This window comes from Macrobrachium nipponense, chromosome 41 (genome assembly GCF_015104395.2).
Source record: "Macrobrachium nipponense isolate FS-2020 chromosome 41, ASM1510439v2, whole genome shotgun sequence".
NCBI classification, from domain to species: domain Eukaryota; kingdom Metazoa; phylum Arthropoda; class Malacostraca; order Decapoda; family Palaemonidae; genus Macrobrachium; species Macrobrachium nipponense.
In genome coordinates this window covers 4,301,161-4,313,317 of record NC_061102.1, presented here as the reverse complement: position 1 = coordinate 4,313,317, position 12,157 = coordinate 4,301,161, and the positions used below count along the sequence as shown (strand labels likewise).

Below are 12,157 nucleotides of genomic sequence, written 5' to 3'. Positions count from 1 at the left end.
ACCCAAGCCTGCTTCTGCTTTACTAGAGTTACCAACAAGGTAGTGACCTGTGTAGTTGGTGCGCTCTAGATGATCTGTCAACGGGGACGGGACCACAATGTGACTAGACCATGACCATACTTCTGAGGGCAACGAGGCAAAACCACCACCTAAGTTAGCCTAACAACAAACTCCCATATACCAAAGGCTAAAGGAAGGGACGACTGTACTCGGCAGCCGACCCTACAACCATAAACATACAAATATTAAAAACTCACCTACCCTTTTCTATGGGAAAGGATGAGTGCTACCTCCTGCCCCCAAAATAGTGTCTGCGGCGACGTATGGTCCGAGAGAGTAACAGTTTTCATAGGTCGTTCTCACCTCCCGTAGGTAGTGCGAGGCGAACACTGAGTTACTCCTCCAAAAAGTAGCACTTAAAATGTCTTTAAGAGCCATGTTTTTCTGAAAGGCTATTGAGGTCGAAATAGCCCTTACTTCGTGCGCATTAACTTTTAGTATCTTAAAGTCGCTGTCTTTGCAAGAAGCGTGCGCCTCTTTAATGGTGTTTCTTAAAAAGAATGCCAGTGCATTCTTGGACATGGGCATGTTTGGTCTCTTGACCGAACACCATAAGTTCTCCGCAGAACCTCGGCACTCCTTCGTTCTATGAATATACTCTCTAAGAGCCCTAACAGGACACAGGACTCTTTCTGGCTCTTGACCAATGATCTTCTGCCATACCCTTGATCTCGAATGTTCTAGGCCACGGATTGGAAGGGTTTTCGTTTTTTTGGCCAGAAACGACATACTCAAAGAGCAGACTGCATTATGCCTTTGAAAACCGACGTGCGTTTGCTGATAGCCTGTATTTCGCTAACTCTCTTCGCCGTCGCAGAGCAGTTAGGAATACAGTTTTCTTCGTCAAATCTCGTAGAGACGAAGAGGAAAGAGGTTCAAAGCGATTTGACATTAAATATTTGAGGACCACATCCAGGTTCCACGAAGGTAGCTTCGGTAGTGGTACCTTGGTCGTCTCGAAAGATCTCAATAGATCATGGAGATCCTTGTTGTTAGCGAGGTCAAGACCTCTTAGGCGAAAAACTACAGATAGGACGCTTCTGTAGCCTTAATAGTTGACACTGCCAACTTCAGATCTTGTTCAGATAAAGCAAGAAGTCGGCGATCTGGCTCACAGAGGTAGTGGTAGAGGAAACTCCTTTTCTCTTACACCAACTTCTAAAGGCTGCCCACTTCGATTGGTAAACCGCGATTGATGATGGTCTCCTCGCGGTGGCGATAGCTTTAGCCACTGATTTCGAAAAACCTCTCGCTCGGCCAACTTTGGATAGTCTGAACGCAGTCAGACTCGAGCGGAGAGGTTTTTGTGGTACCTCTCGAGTGCTGTTTGAGTAGATCTCTCCTTACGGAAGAGATCTCGGATAATCCACTAGGTAGAACATCACCTCTGTGAACCAGATCGCTGCGGGCCAAAAGGGGGCGACTAAAGTCAACCTCGTCCCCTCCGATGCTGGCAAATTTCTCATCAGGCCTCCCCGGCCCCAAGGATCTTCGAAGGGGGGAAAAAAAGCGGTAGAGATCCAGGCCCGTCCAATCCATAGAAGGGCGTCTACTGCTACTGCTCCCGGATCGAGAACCGGGGGGAGCAATACAGAGAAGTCTCGCCGTCCTTGACGTTTTGCAAAGATGTCCACTAAAGGGCATCCCCAAAGACCCCACAGTTCCTGGCATACTTCTTGATTGAGAGTCCACTCTGTCGCAATAACTGTCCTTGTCGACTGAGGAGATCTGCCCGGACGTTTCTCGACTCCGGCAATGAATCTTGTCAATATTGTGACTTCTCTCTCCTTTGCCCAAAGTAGGATCTCTTTCGCAAGAGTAAACAGGGAGCGAGGTGTTCTCCTGTTTCTTCAAGTATGCCAGGGCTGTGGTGTTGTCCGAGTTGACTTGAACTACACGACGGGAGACTTTGTTCTGGAAGAACTGGAGCGCTAATTGAACCGCTGCCAGCTCTTTTGAAGTTGATATGCCAGGTTACCTGTTCCCCTCTCTCCTAGGTACTGACACTTCCTCCCCCCTAGAGTTGCTCCCCACCCCTTTTTTGTGGATGACGCGTCGGAGAACAACACTAGGTCGGGGTTCTGAAGCTTGAGGGATATGCCCTCTGACAGCTTCCACGGATCGAGCCACCATCTTAGATGGTTTCTTCACCTCTTCCGAGATGCTTAACTTCATGTCGAAGTTTTGTCCTTTTCTGTCCAGCTGTCCGACAGAAAGAACTGAAGAGGTCGGAGGTGTAAGCCTCCCATTTAAACAAACTTCTCCAGCGAGGAAAAAAATGGTCCCCAGCAGACTTCCATTCCATTCCCTCACCGAGCATGAATCCTTCCCTAGAAAGGCCGACACTTTTTCTATGCCTTGTTGCTGACGTTCCTGGGACGGAAAAGCCGAAAAGCCACTGAATCCATCTGAATCCCAGATACACGATGGACTGTTGGGGTTGGGGTCAGATGTGACTTTTCGAAGTTCACCAGAAGTCCCAGGGACGAGCGTAAAGACAGAGTCGTTTGCAAGTCCTTCAGGCACCGGTGTCTGGCGAGGAGGCTCGTATGGAGCCAGTCGTCCAGATAGAGCGAGATTCTGATGTTGGAAAGATGGAGCCACCTCGCCACGTTCTTCATTAAGATGGTGAAGATAAAAGGGGCCGTACTCAGTCCGAAACAGAGAGCCCCTGAATTGAAAGACTTCCCTTTTCAATACGAACTAAGGTACTTCATCGATTGGGGATGTATCGGGACGTGAAAGTAGGCGTCCTGGAGGTCGAGTGATACCATCCAATCTCCGGGTCTTAAGGCCCCCAGAACTGACTGAGGTGTCTCCATCTTGAACCTCTGCTTCTCTATAAAGAGGTTTAGACGACTTACATCCAAGACGGGCCGCCACCCTCCCGATTGTTTCGGGTACAAGAAAACAATCTGTTGTAAAATCCTGGCGTTGCCAGGTCTAAAACAAAACCTGTTCCACTGCTCGTTTCCTCGAGCATCTGCCTCCTTGCAGGTCGAAAAGTATCTTTCGCTTTGTTAGAGGATACGATGGGGACAAGTCCCTGGGAGTGGAAGTCAACGGGGGCGGCTTTATGAAAGGGATCTTGTAAACCCTTCTCTATGACGTCGAGAGACCAGGTGTCTGCCTCTCTACTCTCCAGGCTTCTGCAAACAACTGCAGCCTGGCTCCTACCGGTGACTGAAGGCACGATCTCTCACTTCTTGCCCCTAGACTTGGAAGGGGCTCTACTCTAGGAAGGCTTCTTCCTCGAGGAGACGATCTAGCGGAAGTCCCTCCACGAAAGGGCTTCTGCTTTCTAAACGGTTTGGGCTCCTGACGACGTTGAAGGGCCAGCCGGAACGTCTCGAAGACTGAGCCAACAGGTCTTGTGTGGCTTTCCTTCTTGCAGACTAACTGCCAGATCCTTCACCATAGCTTGGGGGAAGAGATGACTCGAGAAGGGAGCATACAAAAGTTCTGTCCTCTGTGCGGGAGAGACAGACTTAGCCGCGAAGTTGCAATAAAGCGACCTTTTCTTAAGAACCCCTGCTGAAAAATGAGAGGCTAACTCCTCTGAGCCATCCCTGACGGCCTTGTCCATGCATGACAATACACTGGACAGCTCCCCCAAGCTGATCGAGTCTGGCTTACGAGATTGGTTGTCTAAGGCTCCAAGACACCAGTCTAAGAAGTTGAATACCTCTAAGGACCTAAACAGTCCCTTCAAAAGATGGTCCAGTTCGGAAGTCGTCCAAGATACTTTAGCTGAGGCTAAAAGGGCCCTCCTTGAGGCATCAACCACGCTGGCGAAATCACCTTGAGCAGACGTAGGAACCTTCAATCCTAATTCCTCGACTGTCTCATACCACATCCCTGCCTTACCGCTAAGTCTAGACGGAGGCAGGGCAAAGTAGTCCTTCCTTTTGCTTTCCTAGACTCCATCCAGGCGTTAACCTTCCGGAAAGCTCTTCTAGTAGATAACGACGTCTTCATCTTCACGAAACCCTGGAGACGGTTGTTCTTCGAACGACGAAAAACTGAGAAGGAGTAGAAGGAGGAGAAGCAGCAGGCTGGAAAGTATCGCCAAACGAATCACGAAGTAGTCGTGCCAAAACTTGATAATCTGACGACGCAGACGTAGCAGGTTGTTCTTCATCAACATCCTCCGAAGAACCGCTAAGTTCTCCTTCTTCCCTACCCGAGTGCAAGTCCGAAGGAAGAGGCAGAAGTCCTTTAGCTCCAAGGTCTCCTATCCGAACGATGAAGAGAAGACGAGGGTAACGGATCCTTAACAGTCACAGGATCAGGAATCACCTTTAGAGGCGAACGAGCCAAAGTCTCGGGAACAACATCGGAGTGACAGCGAACTCCCACATTCGCGTCAAAGAGCCTTACTAGAACGTCTACGAGCGTCCATCTGAGCGTCCAACGTAGCGTTCTCTCGAGCGCCAAATCAGCGTCCGACCGAGCGTCCAGCGAAAGCGTCCAACGGAGCGTCCATCAAAGAGACTCTTCCAACGTCCCGCGAAGCGTGTCCTTACGACGTCCCGCGAAGAAACTGATCAACTGCCCGACTAGCGTATCGTTGAGCGTCAACACTGTCATGTCGAAGAGGGGCCGAACGCAAAGAAGTCCGTCCGACAGCTACAAAATCGTCGTCAGCAGAAGCGTCGAAGTCGGAACGCCGAGCGTCCTCTCTCTACGGGAAGAGAGAGGAGCATGCAGAGAACTCTCTCTAACCTGGCGTCTAACGTCACCTCTAGACGAACCCTGGGGAGCAAAACGAAGTCTAGAGGGCGAAAAATCAGAAGACGGGGACGAAAGAGGAGCCGTTGGAGAAGACTGCTTAGTTCTCTTGATAGGCAGTCTAATCGTCTTTCCTTCGACGATTCCGGTACCGTCTCCTTCTGCTTCAGTAAAGTGTCCAGTTGCCGTTGCATCGCAATGATGATCTCCGTCTGAGATGTCTCCTTACGCGGAGACCGAGCTGCGCTTGTGAGAAGGAAGAAGGGGCGAGGGGACGCCTTTTTCCTTCTCCCAGGAACAGCCTTGGCTCTAGAGCGACTGGGGGCGCTCGCGGGCGTCCATCGTCGGATTGACGTCCTAGACTTCTTCTGGGGCGGAAAAGCTACACTTTTCCGGAGAAGAATGCCACTCAGACAAAGCATGACGTGAAGCGTCAAGCTCTTGAAGAGTCCTCTTCAAAGGTCGCGAATCCGAACGAGATTCCCACCCCTTGCGCGGGGAGGACGCGTCGGAAGACGAGAAACAATCCTTCAGGATACGTGCTCGAGCACGCTCCTTAGCAGCCTGGGAAGCGTCCACAGGAAACTGCTGAAGGGACGCCAGATCGGTGGGGGTTCCCCGTAACCCTCCTTCGGCCTTCGACATGCCCTCTCCCTGAGTCCTGGGAGTCCGGCAGAGGTCCCAGCCTAGAGGCGCTATAGGGCCGATCTGACGCCCCCTCCAACTTCACTAGGGCACTATCACTGCACTTATTTTGCCTGTTTTGAAGGGCAAGCACTTTAGATTCAAGCGTCTTCAATGAATCCAGAATAAAGCGAAAGGGCATTACCCTCCGCAGACACCACTTGAGGGCCCGCCCGAAGGCAACACTAACGGGGTTAGGAGACACAAAATCTAAAGGAGGGTTAGAAGGGGATACATTAATACCCTGTCTGCTACCCGACTTACTCCTGGAGGAAGACCTCCTAATCCTATCACGTTCTAACTTATTTACGTAGGATTCATACGTCTTCCATTGTAAATCATCCAAGCTTTCACACTCATTACAGCGCTCAAATATTTACACTCTTGCCCCCTACACCCTTTACACAAGTTGTGAGGATCAACCAAGGCTTTTAGGAAGCCTAACCTTGCATTCCACTTTCGAACACACCCTGCGCTAGCCGAACTACATCCAGACATATTTAAGGAAAAAATCTAAGCCAAATTCAAAAAACAGTCCAAATCACGTATGCCAAGCTATCGATCCAATCAAAAAACCAAAAAGTCAAGAGGATACTCAAGCAATGAAAAGTTTTCCAAAATCCTGAGGCGGAGGTGTGTAAACAGATGTTTACGACACCGGCGACAGAAGAAATCTGATAGAAAATGGGAATGGTTCCTGATACCCGCCTCCCAGCGGCGGGAATGGGTACTAACCACCCTAACTCCCACTACGTGTGTCGTAAGTTTTAGAAATTCTGTCGGACTTCAGAGAATACAGCTATATATATATCTGACAGGTAAGTTTCGTGAACAAAATATGTTTTCAAGGCAGTTTTGTTATCCAATATGGCGGCTACCAAGTGGATGTACAGGTTCTGATCAGTGACGACCAGCATCTTTCCCAGCCTTCCCAGTACTCATTTGAACAATGTTAGCGTATATATGTATCGTTTATTGATCTTACTCAAGATTGCAGTTGTAATCAGCACAATAAAACAACATTTTGTTGCCTATATTACTGAAAGTATGAAACTCTTTATCCCCGGGGTCATGGTTTGAACTGAATTCATTCTTACCTTGTAATCGGTGGTTTTTATCCTTACTGCCATCACAACTGAAACTCCACAGTGCTTATTTGATTGTTATTATACACATTTTGGTCTCAATTCACTCCACATTGCACTTTAAACAAGTTGCTGTTCCTGGTTCCTAAGCGCGCATGCCACAAACACAGTTACGAACAGCAGACGACGAAACTGCAAAGTTTTATTCCCTAAATTGTTTACTTTACTAGTTATTTAGTTCAACTTTACTTTGTTACTCAAAAATTTTAATTTAATTCATGTATATTATCCCCTTTTTGCAACCAAATTACCCCCAAAAATTACAGATATTTCTAAAGTAGATACAATCCAATGTTTCTAACTTTTTCGTACATCTGGCTGCCCAAAACCATAGAGGAACGACTATGGATAAGTGGATTACACTGTATATATATAATTTTTTTTTTTGCTTTTTTGTTTTTGCAAGGACTTTTCATTGATTTAAGTCTATATTAGTATTTTGATTTTCTTTAATAACTGTATGCCAGAAATAAATGTAACCTTTAATATTTGCATGCTAAGAATGGCAAAATCATCGTTGCCACATTAGTGGAGGCTTCACACATACGCCGATTCATTATTATAAACTGTTTCCATGAATTCTAGTTGTCATAGTAATGCAATAATGATAAAATAGCTTTAATATTTATTTATATATACTTCCAATACATAGCCTAATTTCACCAATTTCTACGTTTTGTGTGTAGTCTTATACCCAGTTTGGAGGGTGAGCACATACCAAATGGCAACAGAGAGAGAGAGAGAGAGAGAGAGAGAGAGAGAGAGAGAGAGAGAGAGAGAGAGAGAGAGAGAGAGGCGAAGGAAGAAGGACAGGGGTGGCAGTGGAGGGGGGGGAGGGTAGGTGGAGCTTTTTACGCGTGATCGTATCCATTTCTGCATAATGGAGTTTTTGTCTCTTGGTACAAGGACAAGTGTCGTTATTCTTTACGATTAGAGATTCACGATACCCTTATAAATTACGGCACTGGGTGTAATGCAATAAAGTAAAATCTCATTCTGATACGAGTGTTCGTTACAGAAATAGGTATTGCCCAAAAACGCGCTTGCACTGTCGCTGAAACCCATAGTAGGTATGCTGCTTAGTTGTCAATCAAGTTTATTATAATCAAGTATTTTTTACAAGCTAGCTATTGAATAAATTTGTATTTTTCTCAATCAAAACATATGCCCCTCAATGCTAACTTTCCTCTTTTAACGACTTTCTGGTCATTGCAAATTCGGCCCCATAATTTCTTATGGTGCGAAAACAGAGGCGCATCGACTGAAAACGATTGCGTCACACTACGGCGATAATCCGGCAGTAAAACATCTTCATATATCCAAAAAGTAAATAATAAAGATATATATGCGCATTACGATTATAACAATTACATGAATAGCTGATAATCTGCATGAATAACTGGTAAACTGTTCTGCAAGAAAGTTCAGAAAAGCAATTATTTACAATAGGTACGAAAGTTTTAATTCCAAAAAATAATTACTTAAATTTAAGTCAGAATCAAGTTAATTTTTCAATAACGAATATTTTCAAATTAATCATCATAAATATGTAAAATATTGATGTTTTACTATTTATTTAAAAAATTATCCAAGTGCACGCTTCGTCGTCGTCTTCTACCAAAGCAGTTGTTTACCTAAAAAACGTCGTGGTAAGTTTCCATGTTCCGATTGTTGTGATGAAAGTGCCCCAGCGTCTGTGGGTACAAGTGGTGTGCGGATTTATCACAGGAAGTGGGAAGTTTACCGATACAAGCGACTCTGTAAACATCGAGATAGCGTCAATCTTCTAAATATTTCGAGTTGTATAAGTAAAAATGTTGAAAGCGTTTTGGTGAGATTTGGACTGCCGTGTACACCCTTTTCACTACCCTCTGTTTAAATCTTAAAATTTGGCCTTAATTTCTATCTTTGGAGAAAATACTTACTTCAAAAGGAGAGTAGAGGACTTTAGCTCCGTTTCTCACCAACAACAAGTCGTGACTGATGCCCATCTCCGGTGTCAGGGCACGTTATAATGTACTTTTTTTGGGGTGGTACACATTGATCGTACATGGTCCACCCCTGTACCATGCGGTGTTTTACCCTAAAACTGCATAGAAAAACAGCAACTGCCATAGTCTAGGCAGCCGCGGATAAGTACCCTAGATCTACCAGAAGTTATTGCCTCGATTTGCCCCGTTCCCTCCGACATGGGTCCTATCCTAAGCTACGGCGGGGACACTAAACTAATAGTATGATTCCACATGGAAGACATGGCCTTGACAGGAAGTCTAGCTACAACCAATTCCTCGAAATAGAGGCAATCTAATAGAAACTCATGGTTAAGGATAACCTTAAATTACATAAAATACAAAAATGATCATTTGTTATCTACTATGGAGGTCCCGTCCAGATAGGTAAATGACCTTATCGGAAAAGGTACTCCTAGCCTAGGACCAGACTGCTACGCAATATTACGTTGATAATATTAGGTAATAGGTACATCATTTTTGCAATAGTTGAACGCGTAAATCACCACTAAATGTCCTTAATAGACGTCGTACTTACCAGGTTAACGAGCGACAGCCAGAATAAGGAGTAACAAGACGTCCTCTGCTACAACTGCTTACGACTGGTGTTGTTGCGCTTTCACACGTCAGATTGTTCGAATGACTCTTTAGCTTACGTCTAAAAGTATGATATTTTAACCAAGATATTACTTGATTTCCACGAAAAATATTCTCAAATATACAAATTACACTAATATATAAATATTTGTGATTATAAAAAAAAGGTAGAAAACGAAAACTTGGGCGGTGATATATAACTCGAAGACGAAGCTACAGCCATATTCGCCGACGGGACACGCATGTTGATCATAACAAACGAATCTGTGCAAGTGCTCTAGACGCTACAATTGTTTAGTGTCGTTTTAATTACAACAGTGTGTTACTGACAAAATAAAATAAAATCGGAGATGATTCCACACTCCAAACTAGCCGGCTATTCATACCAATACGTTTTCTGAACATGAAAAATTAACTGGGGCGGGCCATGCTGTTCTACTATTTCGTCATAGTTGTTTAGCCGCTTTTTATTACTATTATTATTTCATAGGGCGACACGAGCCAATCACCCAGAAATAGATTTTTCCTTCGTCAAAATCCCTTTTTTTTTATTTCCTGGAATAGCGTCATCGCACTTCATAAATTCATGGACTGGCGTGTAACATCTGTTGATGTGGGACCTATATGATCATTCATTACATATATGTTTCACGTCCTCTGAATGCTACAGTAAATATTTTTAGAAACTACTCCTAGAAACTATTTTAAAATAAAAATTAATGTAATTTTGTGTTTCAGAAAACTTATTTTTATGGTTTAAATGAAAAAGCAGAAAAACTAATACTTAAAATTGCGATATCATAGGTAATGTTAGGGTCAATACGTCATCTATTATTTAAATCATGGTTTCCGAAGGGTATATAGTTCAGTTCAGTCAAAATAGTATAACCGTAACAAAGGAAACAAAAAGTAAGAACGTTGCTTTGGTGAACTGCGGTAATGTTAGTCATGGATCCTTAAGAAAATATGTAAGATATTGGCTGTAGGGTGCGTGGAGAGGGAACAACTAGGTGTATCCATCGCTTGCCGGTGCTTTAATGGCCAGTTACTGATAACACGAGAGAGCAAACATTACATTATCACAGCATGACAATACATTACTAAACAACTGATGACACGTTCTCGTAATTTTAAATGACATTTTTATCAAACTGTGCGAACCTAGCTGTGCTTATTATTCCAAAAATAGGGTTTCTGCAGGACAAGATCTCTATAGCATTAACAGAGTCTGGAAAAACGCCTTGTATTGTATGTCATAATTAACCCAGAACACTTCGCCCTGTCTGTAATTGCAAGGTGGTCTGCTCTCATCTTTACTTATCCCACCAATCAATACTAATATTTGTTGCAGATGCCATTAAATGACTTTTTAAATAATCGTCTGCAATAGCATTTAAATCTTGAATAGTAATGCATACGTAATCTGAAAATAATTAATAATATAACCCAGTCGACCCATCACATGCGAATCTTACGCGGCTAAATGTATGGACCAGGTCTTAAGTGCAAAAGCACCACGATGACTCTTAACAGGTTACTTTTTCCAAAAAAACCCACAAATTTGGAGGTGGATTGTGGACTAGAAAAGGACACACACTTGTGAATTTCATTAGCATATGTCTGTAATTAAATTTTGAGTCATTGCCGGGGAATCAATCATATAAATAACAGAGAAGGTGGCAAGCTTGATTAAAAATCAACGATGCTGCATTTGAAAGTTGCAATTAAGGAGAGAGTTCGGCAGTTAGAGTTGTGCACATGCAGCATTTTGAACTCCATTTGTTAACCTTTGCAAAGGCTCAGTAAACCTTAGGTCTGCCGGATTGTTATTATAAAGATTATTTCAGATTCTGTAACTATACCTATTTTCGTATCTAATTTTAAGCCTATGTTCAAACAAAACTTAAATCAGGCCTTTACGTTAACTTGTCCATTGTATTATATAATATTATATTTTAATATATATATAGTTCTAGTCTAGAATAAGTCTAGGTCTTGACACATTAAACAAATAATGATATTGTATACATTCCATTGAGAAAATTAACAGCATTTGTGGATTTGAAGTTAAATTGCTCAATCAATATATAAAAATGTCCGTATGAAATACGTGCATATAAAATAATTTATCAAAAAGTTATAAGTCCTTTCGGTACACGATATCATATCCTCACAGTCAGCCTGATATTTCAGTGTGTTTCCCGAAAAATATGATGAGCTTATAAAAGCTGAATGTTAAACATGCCTTATTGTATCATTGCTTGAATACATTAAACGGGAACCCACAAACGATATGCAGGTGTTCGTTTGCTCAGTAATTGGGAGGGCAAACTGTGTTTATTACTTCTGCAGCTCTTCTATCAATTCTGTCTCAAGGATGCGGACGAATGCGAAAGCGAGCTTCAGTCACGTTCAGTGGCCCAGAAAGTTTATTCTCTTCTTTACTTCATCCTTTATTTGATCTCTTCTTTCTCGTTTCTGTCACATGATTCAAGATATTAGTGAACCTCGGCGTATGTGAATAGGGCATTAAGGCATTAAGAGTCTAAAGGTTTTCTGCACATGGATTCCATCAATAGTCCACACACACACACACACACACACACACACACACAACACACACACACACACACACACACACATATATATATATATATATATTATATATATATATATATATATATATATATATATATATTAATATTGGATTCCTATTTGCTAGGCCCGTGGTTTGATTCTGGATCTTGCTATTTTACCTTGAAGTCAAGAAAAGGACATAGGCCTATAGCAACCTCATTCCTCTAACCTTGATTGGACTTTGAAGGCTCTGTTTAGGCTTCTAGATGCAAATATAGAGAGATTAAAAGCAAGTTGAAATAAAGATAAACCCCTTTTATATAAAATGCAGTTATATTTAACAGTGGTGATTTT

The 12,157-nt window shown here is 43.2% G+C and overlaps 1 protein-coding gene across 3 annotated transcripts in view; it reads right to left on the bottom strand.

Annotated features, from left to right (window-relative positions):
• LOC135212440 (putative sodium-coupled neutral amino acid transporter 10) overlaps positions 1–12,157 on the bottom strand; it is a 94,769-nt gene that overhangs the window by 81,432 nt on the left and 1,180 nt on the right. For 2 of the 3 annotated variants that reach the window (XM_064245809.1, XM_064245811.1), the window contains exon 1: positions 9,168–9,307. The exons of the other annotated variant lie outside the window; for it this stretch is intronic. The gene's annotated coding sequence lies outside the window, so the exon portion shown is untranslated. Of the gene's footprint in view, positions 1–9,167; positions 9,308–12,157 lie in introns of those variants that run through there. 3 annotated transcript variants of the gene reach the window in all.